Here is a 15,762-nt window from a genome sequence, read left to right on the forward strand (position 1 = left end):
GAAGTCCTTGGGTTCCATGAGATGGTACACGGGAGCTCCTGGGGGCCAGACTCAGTTGGCTTGTTCCCCAATGGGACTATGAAGGTTCTGTTCCCACTGATGAGCATTATGTACAACCTCACACCCCAACAAGGAGCCCCCTGGCACTGGATTCCAGGTGTATGTTCCTGTGCACATGACAGGGCAAATATATTCTTCTGAACCTCAAGGTCTCTGCCCACATCCCCCTGTCCTTGTCTTGGAACCCAAGTGGGGCTGCAAACACACCCTGGGGCACACACGTCATTGCCCAAGGGCGGGAGCCAGGATCCGTTCTGGTGCTTCTGCAGTGAGAATGGGGCCTGGGACTTGGGCCCCCTGAAGTGCCCAGGCTGAGCAGGGTGTGGCTGCTGCCTCCCTTTGTCTGGCACCTGGCTGTGGGAGCAGCAGCAGGGGCTTCATGCTCAGCGTCTCCATGCCAGGCCCTAGGGGAGGGAAGGGCTTTTCCCAAAGCCTCGTGGAAGGGGCAGAGCATGGAGCCACTTGCCTCCCCTGGGAGGGGAGCCTCCTGGGTGATCAGTCCCAATCCTCCAGAGCCAGCCTCATTTCCCGAACTAGATCCACTTTCTCTGGACACCTTCCTTGTATAAAAGCCTGGACCTGCTCCTGCGTGTGATTTAGTGTCTTCCTGTCTGTCTTCTAAGCCTGGAGATCAGGGTGCTCCCTAATATCCAAAAAGACTTTCATGGAATCTGGGCTCCAGGCGTCCCCTTGGGGAGCCTAAGACTGAGGTCTCTTCCATCTTCCTGTGGCTGCAAGAGATTAAAATGTAATTGGGAAATGTTTAACAAAGTAAGATAATGATGAAACATGTCAGAGTGTGGTTTTCTAAGGTAAGGTGTGCTTATAGGTGCTTATGTGCCTTTCATTGCTCTTCTCTTCTGTTTGTATCTGACACCAGTGATTTAGTCCAGTTCCTTCATTGCCCCAAACTCCTCCTACTGTTTCCCATTCCCTTGCTAGAAGTTGCTTCCAATAAGCACACACAGAGGCATCCCTGTTTAATTTTGGTAGAGAAAATTAACTAAAGACATTGCTGATACTTGAACCCAGCAAAGCATCTTTCTGCCTGGGCGTGTTCTCAGTCTTGCTGGGAAACCTCCAGCCACAAAAAGAATCTCACTTTTTGAATTTTTGTCCTTTCTCTCATGGGTAGGAGAAGGAAACCTCCAAAAGGAATGAATGCTTCACTAAGTTTTCTCTACTATCTCTCACTTCTAGTTGAAAAGACAATCACAGATTAATGATGACACAACAAAGTACAATTCTCTCATTTGGGAGATGAAGAAACTGAGGAGGAAAGCAACTGCCCGAAGAATGCAGGAGTAGCAAATGTCAGAATTTGAATACTCTGTTCCCTCAGCAATTATGGGGCCTCCTCAAATCAGTCTTGTGTGAGAATCCGTCCCCTCCCCTTGTCTTTGGTGTCTCCTGCCAGCCAGTATATGGCTCAGTAGCATGTCCATGGTCTGGACATCAAAGTGTGCGTTGGCTTGGAAAAGAGAACAGATTGGTAGAAACTAGGTATAGACTAATATTTTACACCATGTACCAAGATGAGATTACAGTGGACACATGATTTAGGTGTCAAAATTGATAGCATAAGTAAATTAGGAGAACAATCAATAGTTTCCTTTTATAGGTAGGAGAAGAATTTATTAACAAATGAGAGCTTTATGAGATATAAAACGGATAATTTTGGTTACATTAAATGTAAAATGTTGGAATACATAGGAGCCTCCTGACAGTGGCTGCTGGAAATCCAACCCAGAATGGATCTCCTCTTGTGAGAGGGTGATACAAGGAGACTGAGAGGCCGTTGTGTTTTCTGACCTCTCCTGTTCCCTTTACCTCTCTTTACCTTAGGAATGCTCTTGTTAGATACTGTTATTAGCTACCTCTTGATGACATTAAAAAGCTCATCAATGGAGTTGGTGCTTTTGCGTTTAGCTTCGAGGTGTTCTTGGTGGTCTCATTATTCATGAGTTTTAAAGCCTGAGTCCAGTGATTCATGACTTGGAGCTTAGGATGTCATATTACTTCCTTCATGATCATTTATGGATCTTTTTTTCCTTACCCGTAGTCTATTTTTCCCAATACACATAAAGGTAGCCTAAAGGAGGACCCAAAGGAATCTTGTCCTGTGTTACACCTGTGAAAGTGAGCCTGGGGTTCATGGGATGCTCTTGGTCTTTTTCTTGAAGCTTCTTTCAGCTTCCTCTGAATTATTCCTCTTGGTAAAAGCAGAATGAGTGAACTTGGTTCTCCAGAATTTCTCTTATTGTTGATACAGGCAAAAGCCATCCCTGAGTTTGAATTTGAATTGTCTTACTCCCTCCTTCAACATTAATGGGTTGTTTTCTTTAATAGTATTTTATTTTTTCCAAATACATGTAAAGATAGTTTCCTGGTAGAGTCAGGGCCACTTTTCGATTAGGCAATGGGACAGTTGTGTAAAGGGCTTCTTTCTTTGTGTCCTTCTGGTACCCCCTTTGAGAGCAGGGATTGTGAGTGTTGATTACCTGGAGGTTCCCTGCCTGATATAAATCCCTTTTCCCAATTCTTATCTTGGGGATCATAGGCTGTGGGCTCAGCATCAGGGTCTTCAGGCTTCCCTCCCAGGCTTGTGTGAAGAGTAGGAATTTTTTCTAAGCCATCATAGAATTGTCAGGGGGTAGATGCCTCCTGCCTTTAATGGTTGACCCCAGGGACAGCCCACTATAAACCTTGCAGAGTCAGCATCACTATTCGGCACTGCACTCGGCTCCTTTGCACATCCCCCTAGTGGGAAAGCCCTGGGTATTGTCTTATATATGACGGAGTCCCTTCTTGGGTTCTTTCCCTAATTTAATAAAAATAATCCCATGGTTAGCAACAACAAAACTACTTACTCACTCTACTCCATCTTAAATGTCTCCTTTGAATTTACATATAGATTCAATTTTTGGCACCTTCATACTTGGTCAGATGACCTTTTCTTCCATGTAGGGTACTTTGTTAAACAAAACATGAGTATGTAACCATTTTCCTTGTCGTTTTCCCTTTATTTTTTGGTACTCCATCCTAACTCTTATCCCTATTCCTTTTAAGGCTGTCTTCTGTATACTGGGTAGGTTTTTAGTCAGGCTCTTTAGATTGTTCCTTTCCCATGGTTCATAATACTCTTTCCAATCTTGCCACGAAGAAATAAGAGAACTCTTAGGTACTGGAACCACTTAGTCTCCTAACTCCAGTCACCCAGGAAGCTCACCAGTTCTTGCCAAAGGGAGTGTACCCTTATGGTCTCTGTCCATCTCAAATTCCCTAGCAGATGCGTTCTTGCTTACCTGCATTGTGGGAACAACTGATAACCAATTCCAAACTTTCCTCTGCCTGAAGAGTTAATTCTGACTTTGCTAGCACAAGTAGCTCCATTTGCTTCTGTTTCTTCTTTCTCCAAGTGTTCCACTTCTGGAATTTACCCAGTTGGAGCAGGAGTTCCTCAGGGAGCCCAAGGATCAGCAGAGAACTCTCTGGACACGGCCTGCCCTGGGATTCAGTATGGGAAAGATCCCTGCTGAACTGCAGCCGTCCCAGACGAGCCCCCAAAGCTGCTGGGACAGATGACCCTTCCCAGATTGAAGTCAGATTCTCAAGGTAGAAAGCTGAAATGATTTATTACAGTGTAACTGAGAAAGGGCAACTCCCAACAGGGAAGTAGAGCAGTGGTTATTGTAGCCCCCAGGGTGGATGAAGTAGCTCTAGGGCAGAATTCCCCCTTGTGGCTGCCGAGATTTTCTCCCATTGACTGGGAACTCCCCAACTAAAGGGCCTTGTTCTTCAGTGATGCTAATGATTCTGGCCAGTGGCTCACTTCATCTTATTAGCATCTTAATGCTGAGGTGGCGAAATGGAGCAAGGGAAATGTCTGCCCAAGAGCAGCTAAACTCCTCATCTTTAGCTAAAGCAGAACTTTCCCTCTCTTGCTTCCCATTGTAGCTAGGGCCCAGCTCAAGCTCCCGTTTTTGCAGTTCCATGTGGAGGCTTTTGTCTTAGAACCCAGGGTAGGTCAGGTTCTGGTCCCCCGGTATCTGTGGTAACTCTGTGGGGAGGGCTCTTAGTGCTGTTGGGCTCATCTTTATGGTTGGTCTGACCTTGGGGATAGGGGAGATTTTTCTTCATTGCAGGGGCTTCTCACTGCCCTGGGGCCCGTGGTGCTGCAGGCTTTCCCACCATGCTCGGTACCCTGGCCCATCCCACCTGGGGTGCTGGCATTCAGGACCTCATCTGCCTTTGGTGGTTGCAATGGGGGTCTCTCTGGCCTTCTGAACCAGGGCAGTCCCCTTGTTCCCCCCAGAGACTCGCTGAGTTGGGCAGTCCTGCAAATGCTCTGTGCTGTATCTGATCCGCTTAGTGGAGACGGACCTTTCCTGAAGTCCTCCCAGGCATCCTAAGCTGGAAATCTATTGTACTCCAAATGTCCCTGGATTCTGTTGCTCCAAAATGCCTTGACCTAGTGTTGATTCTGAGGACAGCCAGAAGGAGCTTGGGCCAAGTCCTGTCTGCTCGTTGCTGTCCTGGCTCCCCTGCAATGATCCATTTTGCCCAGCATCCTAGTTGTTTCCTGTGATCCTGGAGGGGAAAGAGAAGGCTAAAAACTCTTCTCAGATATCCCACTTTTCCTAGAGAGAAAGATCCATTTTGAGAGTATTTATTGTGGTTGCTTATACAGTTGTCTCTATTTTATCCAAGGTGCTCCATTGAAATAAACAAGTAATTTCTTCTTCTTTTTTTTTTTTAATAATAATATTTATTTACCAGATATATGCATGGGTAATTTTACGACAGTGACAATTGCCAAACCTTTTGTTCGAATTTTTCCCCTCCTCCCCCCCCCAGATGGCAGGTTGACCAATTCATGTTAAATATGTTAGAGTAGGGTGATTTTCTATGGGGGGAAAAAAGACATGGTTTCCTAAGTGCTCATAAGTGGTAAGGAGAACAAATAGCAAAAAGTACTTTGGAGTGGAAGAAGACGTTTATCTCTGTCCTCCATTGGCCAGAGATCCTAGTTCAGCTTCCAGGAGGAGGGGGGACTGCTAGTGATCCAGCTGAGATCCCCCTCTATTCCCATCAGCCGTGTCTCCCACTCAGTCTTGCTCCACTCTCTTCCATGGGTGAAACTCCATCATCTTCTGCTCCCCAGATGACATCTCAAATTGTGTAGGATATCTTGGTTTATTTGGATGTGTCCAAAGAGTGAGAAAAGAGGAATGAGGAGTGTCCACTTCCAGAAAGCAGGACTGTGGGGACCCAGTGAAAACCTGCAACAGGTCTGTTTGAAGTAGGTATGAGATCTCTAGCCGGTAACGTGTTTGGAAAAAACCCGATGTTTCCTTTAGTTTCCCATCATATTTGGATACAGATGTTGGGATAGAAATTTAGAGGTGGGGGGCAATATGGGTGGGGATCCATGTGGATTGGGAAGTGGGGAAGGACACACTGGATTTGGGGGAGGTATTCCGGGTTCATGGATTTTGGATGCAGGATTTTGGGGTGCTGGCTCTCTCCTGTGGGGTATGATCTTGTGTGATGTGGTCTGTCTCCCCATTCTGGATTAAATCAGGAGTTGGAAGAGTCATCCATGATGTGGGGCTTCAGGGATTTAACTTTTTATGATCCCTGTGGATCCCAGGGCTATCAGTGGCAGAGATGCCCTGGAATCAGTCCTGAGGGAGAACCAGATTTTCCTCTTCATTTCTCATGGCTTCCCAACCTTCAACAACTGAAGGGCTGTTCCAGGGCTGAAACCAGGATTGTTCTCATTTGTCCATGGATGATGGATATAGGGTTTGTAAAGGGATGATCTCTGGTGAATGTCAGAACGTGTTCTCCTGATTGCATTGGGTGGAGAAAGATGAGAATCTCCTTGTGGGCCTTGGAGAGAGTTCCCTTCTGTTGTGGTGTTTGTTCCATGGGGAGAAGTGCTTGGGGTCTGTGAGACGGCACACAGGGGCTCCTGGGGGCCAGGCTCAGTTGGTTTGTTCCTTACTCGGTTTCGTTCCCACTGTTGAGCATACCATGTACAACCTCACCCCCCCCCCAAGGAGGAGCCCCCTGACGTGGGACTCCAGGTGTATATTCCTGGGCACGTGACCAGACAAAACATTCAAGCCTGTCCCTCAAGGTCTCTGCCCACATCCCCCCTGTCCTTGTCCTGACTCCCAAGGGGCTGCAGATGGACCCTGGGGCACACGTGTCATTGCCCAAGGGCTGGAGCCAGGATCTGTTGTGGTGCTTGCACAGTGAGAATGGGGCCTGGGACTTGTGCCCCTGAAGTGCCCAGGCTGAGCAGGGTGTGGGCTGCCTACTTTTGTCTGGCACCTGCCTGAGGCTTCCTGCGCTGTGGACGCAGCAGCAGGGGCTTCATGCTCAGCGTTTCTATGCCAGGCCCTAGGGGAGGGAAGGGCTTTTCCCAAAGCCTCGTGGAAGGGGCAGAGCACAGAGCCACCTGCCTCTCCTGGGGGGGGGGCTCTTGGGTGGTCAGTCCCAGCCCTCCAGAGCCAGCCTCATTTCCTGACACTAGGTCCACTTTCTCTGGACATCTTCCTTGTATAAACGCCTGGACTTGCTCCTGCATGTGACTGCGTCTTTTCCTATCTGGCTCCAAAGCCTGGAGATCAAGGTGCTCCCTCACATCCAAAAGGACTTTCATGGACTCTGGGCTCCAGGCTCCTTGGGGAGCCTAAGACTGAGGTCTCTTCCATCTTCCAGTGGCTGCGGGAGATAAGAAGCAGTCAGAGAGCTCTGCACAGCCCAGGCAGACAGTGTCTTGTGGTTGGGTCTAGATGCCATCCCCTGCTCCTGGGCCAGCATGGCGACTCAAGGAAGCAGACCAGGCCTGCTGGGTCCAGTCTTGAGTCCTCTCCTATTGAACTCTGGACTTTGTGGTTTAAGGTCTGACATGTATCAAGCAGTGATATTATGGTTGGACTTTCAAGGGTTCCATTACACGTCTCCTACTCCCACGGTCTGAGAGAGAGGTTGCCATTGCTGGCACTTTCATGACATGGAGTCATTGGGGAAAAATACAAGAATTTCTATCCCCCATTTCCCTGTAGACTTCAATGAACATGATTGACAACTGGGAGGGATCCTGGGAAATAGGTAGCAAATTAAATAAAAAGTATGGTGAAAGAGATATTGTTTTGTGGTTTTTTAAGCTCCCGTAATCTTTCCATACATTTCTATGCCCCACTGGTTTCCCAGTCCCTCATTGGGCAAGAATAAATTCTCAGTGTTCCCAATTCCTTTTGGAGTAAATCCCTATAAATATGTCACATTCAGACCTACACACATTCACAGTAACACACTCACTCCCTGTGTAACCCTGTTGAAAGCTTAAGAAAATTGCTGATTCCGGGACTTAGCCAGACCCTCTACTTTGCCATGTTGTCCCTCTGGATGTAAAGTTTCATGCCAGAAAAGGAAGTTTATATTTATATCGTAAATTTCCATTTCTTTCCCTAAAGAAAACCTCCTGCAGTCCTCTATCATCCCTAGCTTTCAGCTGAAAAGAAAATCCTAGATCAAAAGATAGATGGGGGAATAACGTCCAACTCTGTCATTTGGTAGATGAAGAAACTCAGTCCCAAACATGAAATTGTACAAAGGCACCCCAGTAACAATGGCAGCATATGGGTGCACCCCACCTCCTTTTACCCCACTGAACTTGTACACAGAGCACAGAAGGTTAATTCCAAAACTCCACTGGAGATCCACCAATACAGTCCTATACTATTGATGGTTTACAATGGAATAGTTCTCAATGGAACCAGGGCTCTTGGCTCTTTAGACTTTTTCACTAAGATAGGTCCTGCAACTCCCTGAGCACATAAGGCCACCATTGCACACACTGAGTCAAATCTGAAAGGAATTCAATAACTCTCACCTGAAATTCCCTCTAGAGCCTGATCAGCCAGCCTGCCACGTTCAACAATCCAGGTCTCAGGGCACAGCAGCAAGGTCCCCAGAGCTCAGACTTTCCCTGAAATTTTTACCTTAGAGTAAAAATTTAACCTCCTGCTTGGTGGTTGCTCTTGTTCCAGCTGCCTTTGCAAACAGGGATTTGCTCAGGCTCAGGTCCTGTGACCAAGTATAGCTAATTGAAGTCAACCTTCACTACTTAGGACTGGATAGACTCTGTGACAAACAGGGCAGATAGGCCCTTTGATATTTCCATAATTTCTTGGGGTCCTAGGCAAAAACTACTTATTTTCATATAGCCAACTTTTTAATAACTACTTTGAGTTAACCATCCAACGAAGTCTATCTGGGTCAATCATTTCTAGGTGGGGAAAAAGTCTTAGCTCAGTCCAGTGATTGACTCAGATCTCTTAATAAGTAAAGACCACATACTCCTGATTCTGAAGACTACAGGGTGGTGACTGCTGCAGGCCAGTGAGGTGGGTTGGGGAGCAGGGAGAGGGCAACTGTCCCTGAGTTAGAACCCTGCCTGGCTGGTATTATCTGAGGCCATGGTCTCCATTCCTACCTGAGGCTCCCAGAATGCCCGAGTTAAAAGGGACTTCAGGACACAAAACTGTGCCTGTGGAAGACTTCCCCCTACAAGGTGTCCAACAAGGAGTCCCCCGGTCTGGCTCTGAATGTCTCCAGCAGGAATCATTAGTTTCTAAGAAATCCTGTAGCACTTACTTCTAGACCAATCAGTCTACAAGGAATGGGGAATCGTCAGCTCTCTTCCCATCTTGTGAGCTTGGCTCTGGATGCGTAAGACTAGAGATGGTCAGGAGAAGAGATGAGCACAGTATTAAAACTTTATCCCATAGACTAAGGCTAGAGCACATCTAAGCTCCTGTGAGATGCAGGTAAGTAAGATCTCAAATATAGTCCTTCCCATACCCACAAAGCTAAGTAGATTTGAGTCCTTGGACTTGTCATTTACCTATTTATAGTTGTATTTGCATGTAGGAGATAAGGTCCTTGCAGCAATTGGTAGGACCAGGGTAAATATTTTACTTAATGAGGTTAAGTTAGAGATTATTTCAGTTTTCTTTTAAAGAAAATAAATCTACTTCACTTGGACATGATTAGTAATTGAATGTGCTTGCTATTGACAATTCACTGGATACAGTCTAAAACAACATCCTTAGTTTATTCAGCCTTTTCCTACGATACCACCTTTTGGGTTCATTCTTTTATGTGGCCATTGGACTTAGCCCTGCAATTCATCTACCTACACCAGAGTACTCTTACCTGGTGTAAATGTATAGAATTAGATCCTTAGGGACTTCCCATCCTCCTAAGGTGTAAATGAGCCACCAAAAATGAGTGGATAGTGTAAATAGTTGGAGTGAATAGGTAGAGTGGAAATTTTTCTGAGGAAATGCCCAATTACAAAACTCTTATACCTTAGCTGAAATAATTATATTCCTTTTTTTTTTAAACAAGAGCACACACTAAGCAGATTCTCTGAGGTTCTTTCATCCAGCTGTTGGCAGTGTTTATTAAATAAAGTTCACGATTTAGATAAGAATAGGTGCAGCAAGGAGCATGGAAACTGTAAATGCTCTGGTCCAGAGGTTCCTAATTGTATACTTTTATTAGAGGTATTAGGTTTGAGCTAGATGTTACCACAGGATCTGGTTATTGGCAAAGCAAAATTCAAATTGTCAAATTTTATTGAGATCTACTTTGCAAGGGATTTGAACAGGAAAGACATCTCTGAACAACTGGCCTGACCTGGAGAAGCTGATCTGTTAGAAGGAGCTGCTCTGAGGAGTAGTCTGTTCCAGAATGTTTAAGAAGAGAGGATTCTACAACATTCATGGACTGCATTAGGAGATGCTCTCAGAAACCACAAAGCTGAATGAGGTGTCTGAGCCCTGAGATATGGACTGATGACATTGTATGGAATGGAGAGATAAAGTGAAGAACTTCCAGGATTGTTTAAATTCTTTTTCTGTATTTTATTATTCATTATTTCTATGTCTCTGTGACCTGCATAAGTATGTTGTGTGTTAGTCTAAATACTGATAACATTGAGTAGTGATAAATATCATTTCAAGTTAAGTAAATATATCTAAAGTTTAAGTAAATATTGGCTATTAGATCTAAATTTTGAAGGTCTGTCGGCACCCATGTCTAACATTCAATTAAGGGGAGGAGCACCTATTTTCTTAATGCTCCCTAACCTATGATGTAATCCTTTGTAACCAAACCTATAAAAACTATATCTTTCCTAATTCTTTAGCCTTTCTCTCTTTCCCTCCTCGAAGTGGAATTGCTCATCCTCATGAGAATCTATTAATAAACAACTTTTCTGCTTTTTACTTCAAGAAGTCTCTGAGGAGTCATTTTTGGATAGGGCTTCTATCCCTCACAATATGTACAGTAAGAATGAGTTACTGAGCAAGAGCCAATTGCTCCTTCCGTCACACTCCTGCTCCATGCACCATTCTTTTTTGTAATGCCAGCTTGCCAAAGGCCACAGTCCCCAGCAGTTTTTGTCAATTGTTTGGTTAATATCTCTCTCCCTTCTTTCCATGCTCTCCTCATCATGTTAAAACACTTAAGCCTGATAATTAAAAACCTCTAATAAAGTATTTGTCATACCTGTTAGCGATTTATTGAGGAGAATATCTCAATGAATCAAGATGGGCAAGTGGGTAACTGATGAGTAAAATGAATTTTAATGAGTGACTGCTGTCTTGGGGAGGGAAGGGCATACCAATGGGGATAAAAATTGTAGAAAAGTAAATGTTGTAAATTAATCAATAAATCTTAAATACAACAAAAATAACAATTTTTTGAAAAAAGACAAAACATGAATATAGGAGGAGACTTGCTGTTAACAATTTGTTCCTCCTTATCATAGCAAACTAGCCCAATTCTGACTTAAAAATAATGTCAAATCAGGGAAATCACTTGAGATCCATATTGTGTGTGGAAAATTTATTTGGACCATCTATAGCAGCAAAGGTGCAGGGTCTGCAGGTACAGCAAAAGACTACAAATGATCACTCTCTCCACAGGGACCTCTACTTCCCTCCTAGTCCTTTTTGGCTCGCAGGTATAGACTATCCGTGGTTAAATTCTTATGTGCTGGCTGGTTCTAAAGATTCTCAGGCTATCCCAGACTTCTCCTTGGTGACCAAATGGAGATAAAATCAAAAGGAGTGAAGAAAAGAAAAAAGATGGGGCAATGAGAGCTTGTAGGAAGATTTCTATCAAACTGTGCTTACCCTTTGATCCAGCAGCGTTACTACTGGGCTTATATCCAAAAGAGATCTTAAAGAAGAAAAACGCACCTGTATATACAAGAATGTTTGTGGCAGCCCTCTTTGTAGTGGCCAGAAACTAGAAACTGAGTGCATGCCCATCAATTGGAGAATGGCTGAATAAGTTGGGGTATATGAATATTATAGAATATTATTGTTCTGTAAGAAATGACCAACGGGATGATTTCAGAAAGGCCTGGAAATACTTACATGAACGGATGCTCAGCAAAGTGAGCAGGACCAGAAGATCATTATATACTTCAACAACAATACTGTATGATGATCAACTCTGAAAGACGTGGCCCTCTTCAACAATGAGATGAACCAAATCAGTTTCAATAGAACATTGGAATTGAACCAGCTACACCCAGCAAAAGAACTCTGGAAGATGACTATGAATCACTACATAGAATTCCCAATCCCTCTATTTTTGTCTGCCTGATTTTTTATTTCATTCACAGGTTAATTGTATACTATTTCAAAGTGTGATTCTTTTTGTATAGCAAAATATCTATATGGACATGTATACATATATTGTATTTAACTTGTACTTTAACATATTTAACATGTATTGGTCAACCTGCCATCTGGGGGAGGGGATGGGGGGAAGGAGGGGAAAAGTTGGAACAAAAGGTTTGGCAATTGTCAATGCTGAAAAATTACCCTTGCATATATCTGGTAAATAAAAAGCTATAATAAAAAAGAGATTGTCTTCTCTTGTGTTATATATCCCTCTTGAAGAGGTTCAAACTTGACATCACTGAAGCTGCCCAGTTCAACATCCAGTGGGCGCTGAGTCTCAGCATCAGAAATCAGGTATTCATGTGTTGACAATCATTTGAAAGTTTATCACTTGATGCCTAGAGGAAATAAACCTAATGAGAAGGGGAGTAGGAATGGTAGCATCATAAGCAGTAAAGATGTGCTCAGGTCCATATGCTAAAGTCTTTAATTGGGGTTACACACTGGGCAGAGAGGATGATTAGCTGAGGAGGTCTCATTCCAGGTGAAACGAAAACATGAACAAAAGGGTGACTGCTGGAACTCTGTCTTCCCAGAAATCAGCCAGTCAGCATCACTAAATGTCTTTATTTTTGATCTTTTACGGTCAAGGTCAGGGAGTTAGGTCTAGCAATCTCACACACACCTTCCTCCCTCAAACACCACGAGAGACTGACTCAGCATCAGCATCTCAATTTCCATTTCCTCTTCCTCTTCCTCCTCCTCCCACACACGTCACTTCCCCCTCTTTGTCCCACCAATCAAGTCAGCACAGAATAGCTGGGGAGAGTCAACCTTCAAACATGTTAATAGGGAACCTTCCAATTGGCAATTAGTCTCACATGCTCCATTACCCAATTGCATTTGCTCAGTTCTAGCCCTTTACAGGTGACTTTATTGCAGAAAAAGCATTTGATAAAATCCAACATCCATTCTTACTAAAAACGCTTGAGAGTATAGGAATAAATGGACTATTCCTTAAAATAATAAGGAGCATATATTTAAAACCTTCAGTAAGCATCATATGTTATGGCGATAAACTAGAACCTTTCCTTATAGATCAGGAATGAAACAAGGTTGCCCACTATCACCATTACTATTCAATATAGTACTAGAAACTCTAGCCTCGGCAATAAGAGCCGAGAAAAAGATTCAAGGAATTAGAGTAGCAAATGAGGAAATCAAATTATCACTTTTCACAGATGACATGATGGTATACTTAGAGAACCCTAAAGACTCTGCTAAAAAGCTATTAGAAATCATTCAGAATTTTAGCAAAGTTGCAGGATACAAAATAAATCCACATAAATCCTCAGCATTTTTATATATCACTAACAAAATGCAACAGCAAGAGATACAAAGAGAAATTCCATTCCAAACAAATGTTGAGAGTATAAAGTATTTGGGAATCCATCTACCAAAGAATAGTCAGGAATTATATGAGCAAAATTACAAAACACTTGCCACAAAAATAAAGTCAGATTTAAATAATTGGAAAGACATTCAGTGCTCTTGGATAGGCCGAGCAAATATAATAAAGATGACAATACTCCCTAAACTAATCTATTTATTTAGTGCTATACCAATCAGACTCCCAAGAAACTATTTCAATAACCTAGAAAAAATAACAACAGAATTCATATGGAACAACAAAAGGTCGAGAATTTCAAGGGAAGTAATGAAAAAAAGATTAAGTGAAGGTGGTCTAGCTGTACCTGATCTAGAACTGTATTATAAAGCAACAGTCACCAAAACCATTTGGTATTGGCTAAGAAATAGACTAGTTGATCAGTGGCATAGGTTAGGTTCACAAGGGGGCAAGATAGTGAATAAAAATAGCAATCTAGTGTTTGACAAACCCAAAGATCCCAAATTTTGGGATAAGAATTCATTATTTGACAAAAACTGCTGGGAAAACTGGAAATTAGTATGGCAGAAACTAGGCATGGACCCACATTTAACACCACATTAAGATTAGATTAGATCAAAATGGGTCCAAGATTTAGACATAAAGAACGAAATCATAAAAAAATTGGAGGAACATGGGATGGTTTACCTCTCAGACTTGTGGAGGAGGAAGGAGTTTGTGTCCAAGGGAGAACTAGAGAACTAGAGATTGATCACAAAATAGAAAATTTTGATTACGCCAAATTAAAAAGTTTCTGCACAAACAAAACTAATGCAAACAAGATTAGAAGGGAAGTAACAAATTGGGAAAACACTTTTACAGTTAAAGGTTCTGATAAAGGCCTCATCTCCAAAATATACAGAGAATTGACTCTAATTTATAAGAAATCAAACCATTCTCCAATTGATAAATGGTCAAAGGATATGAACAGACAATTCTCAGATGATGAAATTGAAACTATTTCCACTCATGAAAGAGTGTTCCAAATCACTATTGATCAGAGAAATGCAAATTAAGACAACTCTGAGATACCACTACACACCAGTCAGATTGGCCAAGATGACAGGAACAAATAACGATGAATGTTGGAGGGGCTGTGGGAAAACTGGGGCACTGATACATTGTTGGTGGAGTTGCGAAAGAATCCAACCATTCTGGAGAACAATCTGGAATTATGCCCAAAAAGTTATCCAAATGTGCATACCCTTTGACCCAGCCATACTACTACTACTGAGCTTATATCCCAAGGAAATACTAAAGAAGGGAAAGGGACCTGTATGTGCCAAAATGTTTGTGGCAGCCCTTTTCATAGTGGCTAGAAGCTGGAAGATGAATGGATGTCCATCAATTGGAGAATGATTGGGTAAATTATGGCATATTAATGTTATGGAATATTATTGTTCTGTAAGAAATGACCAACAGGAGAAATACAGAGAGGCTTGGAGAGACTTACATCAACTGATGCTGAGTGAAACGAGCAGAACCAGAAGATCATTATACACTTCAACAATAATACTGTATGAGGATGTATTCTGATGGAAGTGGATATCTTCAACAAAAGAAGAGCCAACTTACTTCCAGTTGATCAATGATGGACAGAGGTAGCTACACCCAGAAAAAGAACACTGGGAAATGAATGTAAACTGTTATTTTTACCTTTTTAATCCAATTCTTCCTGTGCAACAAGAAATTCGGTTCTACACACATATATTGTATCTAGAATATACTGTAATATATTTAACATGTATAAGACTGCCTGCCATCTGGGGGAGGGGGTTGGGGGAGGAAGGGAAAAAATCTGAACAGAAGTAAGTGCAAGGGATAATGTTGTAAAAAATTACCCATGCATATGTACTGTCAAAAAAAAGTTATAATTATAAAATAAAAAAAATTAAATTACAGGTGACTTTATTCCAGTTACACTTAAGTGATTAAAATTCTCCAAACTATATTAAGTACTAGTGAGAGGCAGAGGACTTGGTCAAATACTGACTTAGCTGATTGTTCAACATGACTACGCATTTCCAAATTGAAAACAGAAAGATCTTATATCTTTGCATGCCCATGTCTTCCAGTGACCATTGGTTCTGATTATAGAAATTTGCTAGGGGCGGAGCCAAGATGGCGGAGAAGATACACGCGACTGTGTAAGCTCCTTTCTTCCCTCACAACCAACTAGATATAATCAGCCTCAGAAATAGCGCTGGACTGATAGAATCCACAAGGACTGGAAGCACGACTGAAGAGAATCTGGAGTTTCAACAGGAAAGGTCAGCTCCCAGGGGAGGAAGAAGAGAGGCCAGCGCAGACGGTGGGGTAGTGGCACACTGCGCCGCTCGCGCTGAGGAGGGCTCTGGGATCAGAGAAGCCAATGAGATAGAGGAATCTGGCACAGGCTGTTAGCTCTTCTCTGCTTATAATACAGCAGTTCAGAAGAGAAATCTAAGCCACTTTAAAATTTAAAACCAGATTGGATCTTCCTGGATCCCGGGGGTGACTCAGCAGATCTCGGCACTGGGGGTGTGGCCGACATAG

Source organism: Sminthopsis crassicaudata, chromosome 2, assembly GCF_048593235.1.
Source record: "Sminthopsis crassicaudata isolate SCR6 chromosome 2, ASM4859323v1, whole genome shotgun sequence".
NCBI lineage: Eukaryota > Metazoa > Chordata > Mammalia > Dasyuromorphia > Dasyuridae > Sminthopsis > Sminthopsis crassicaudata.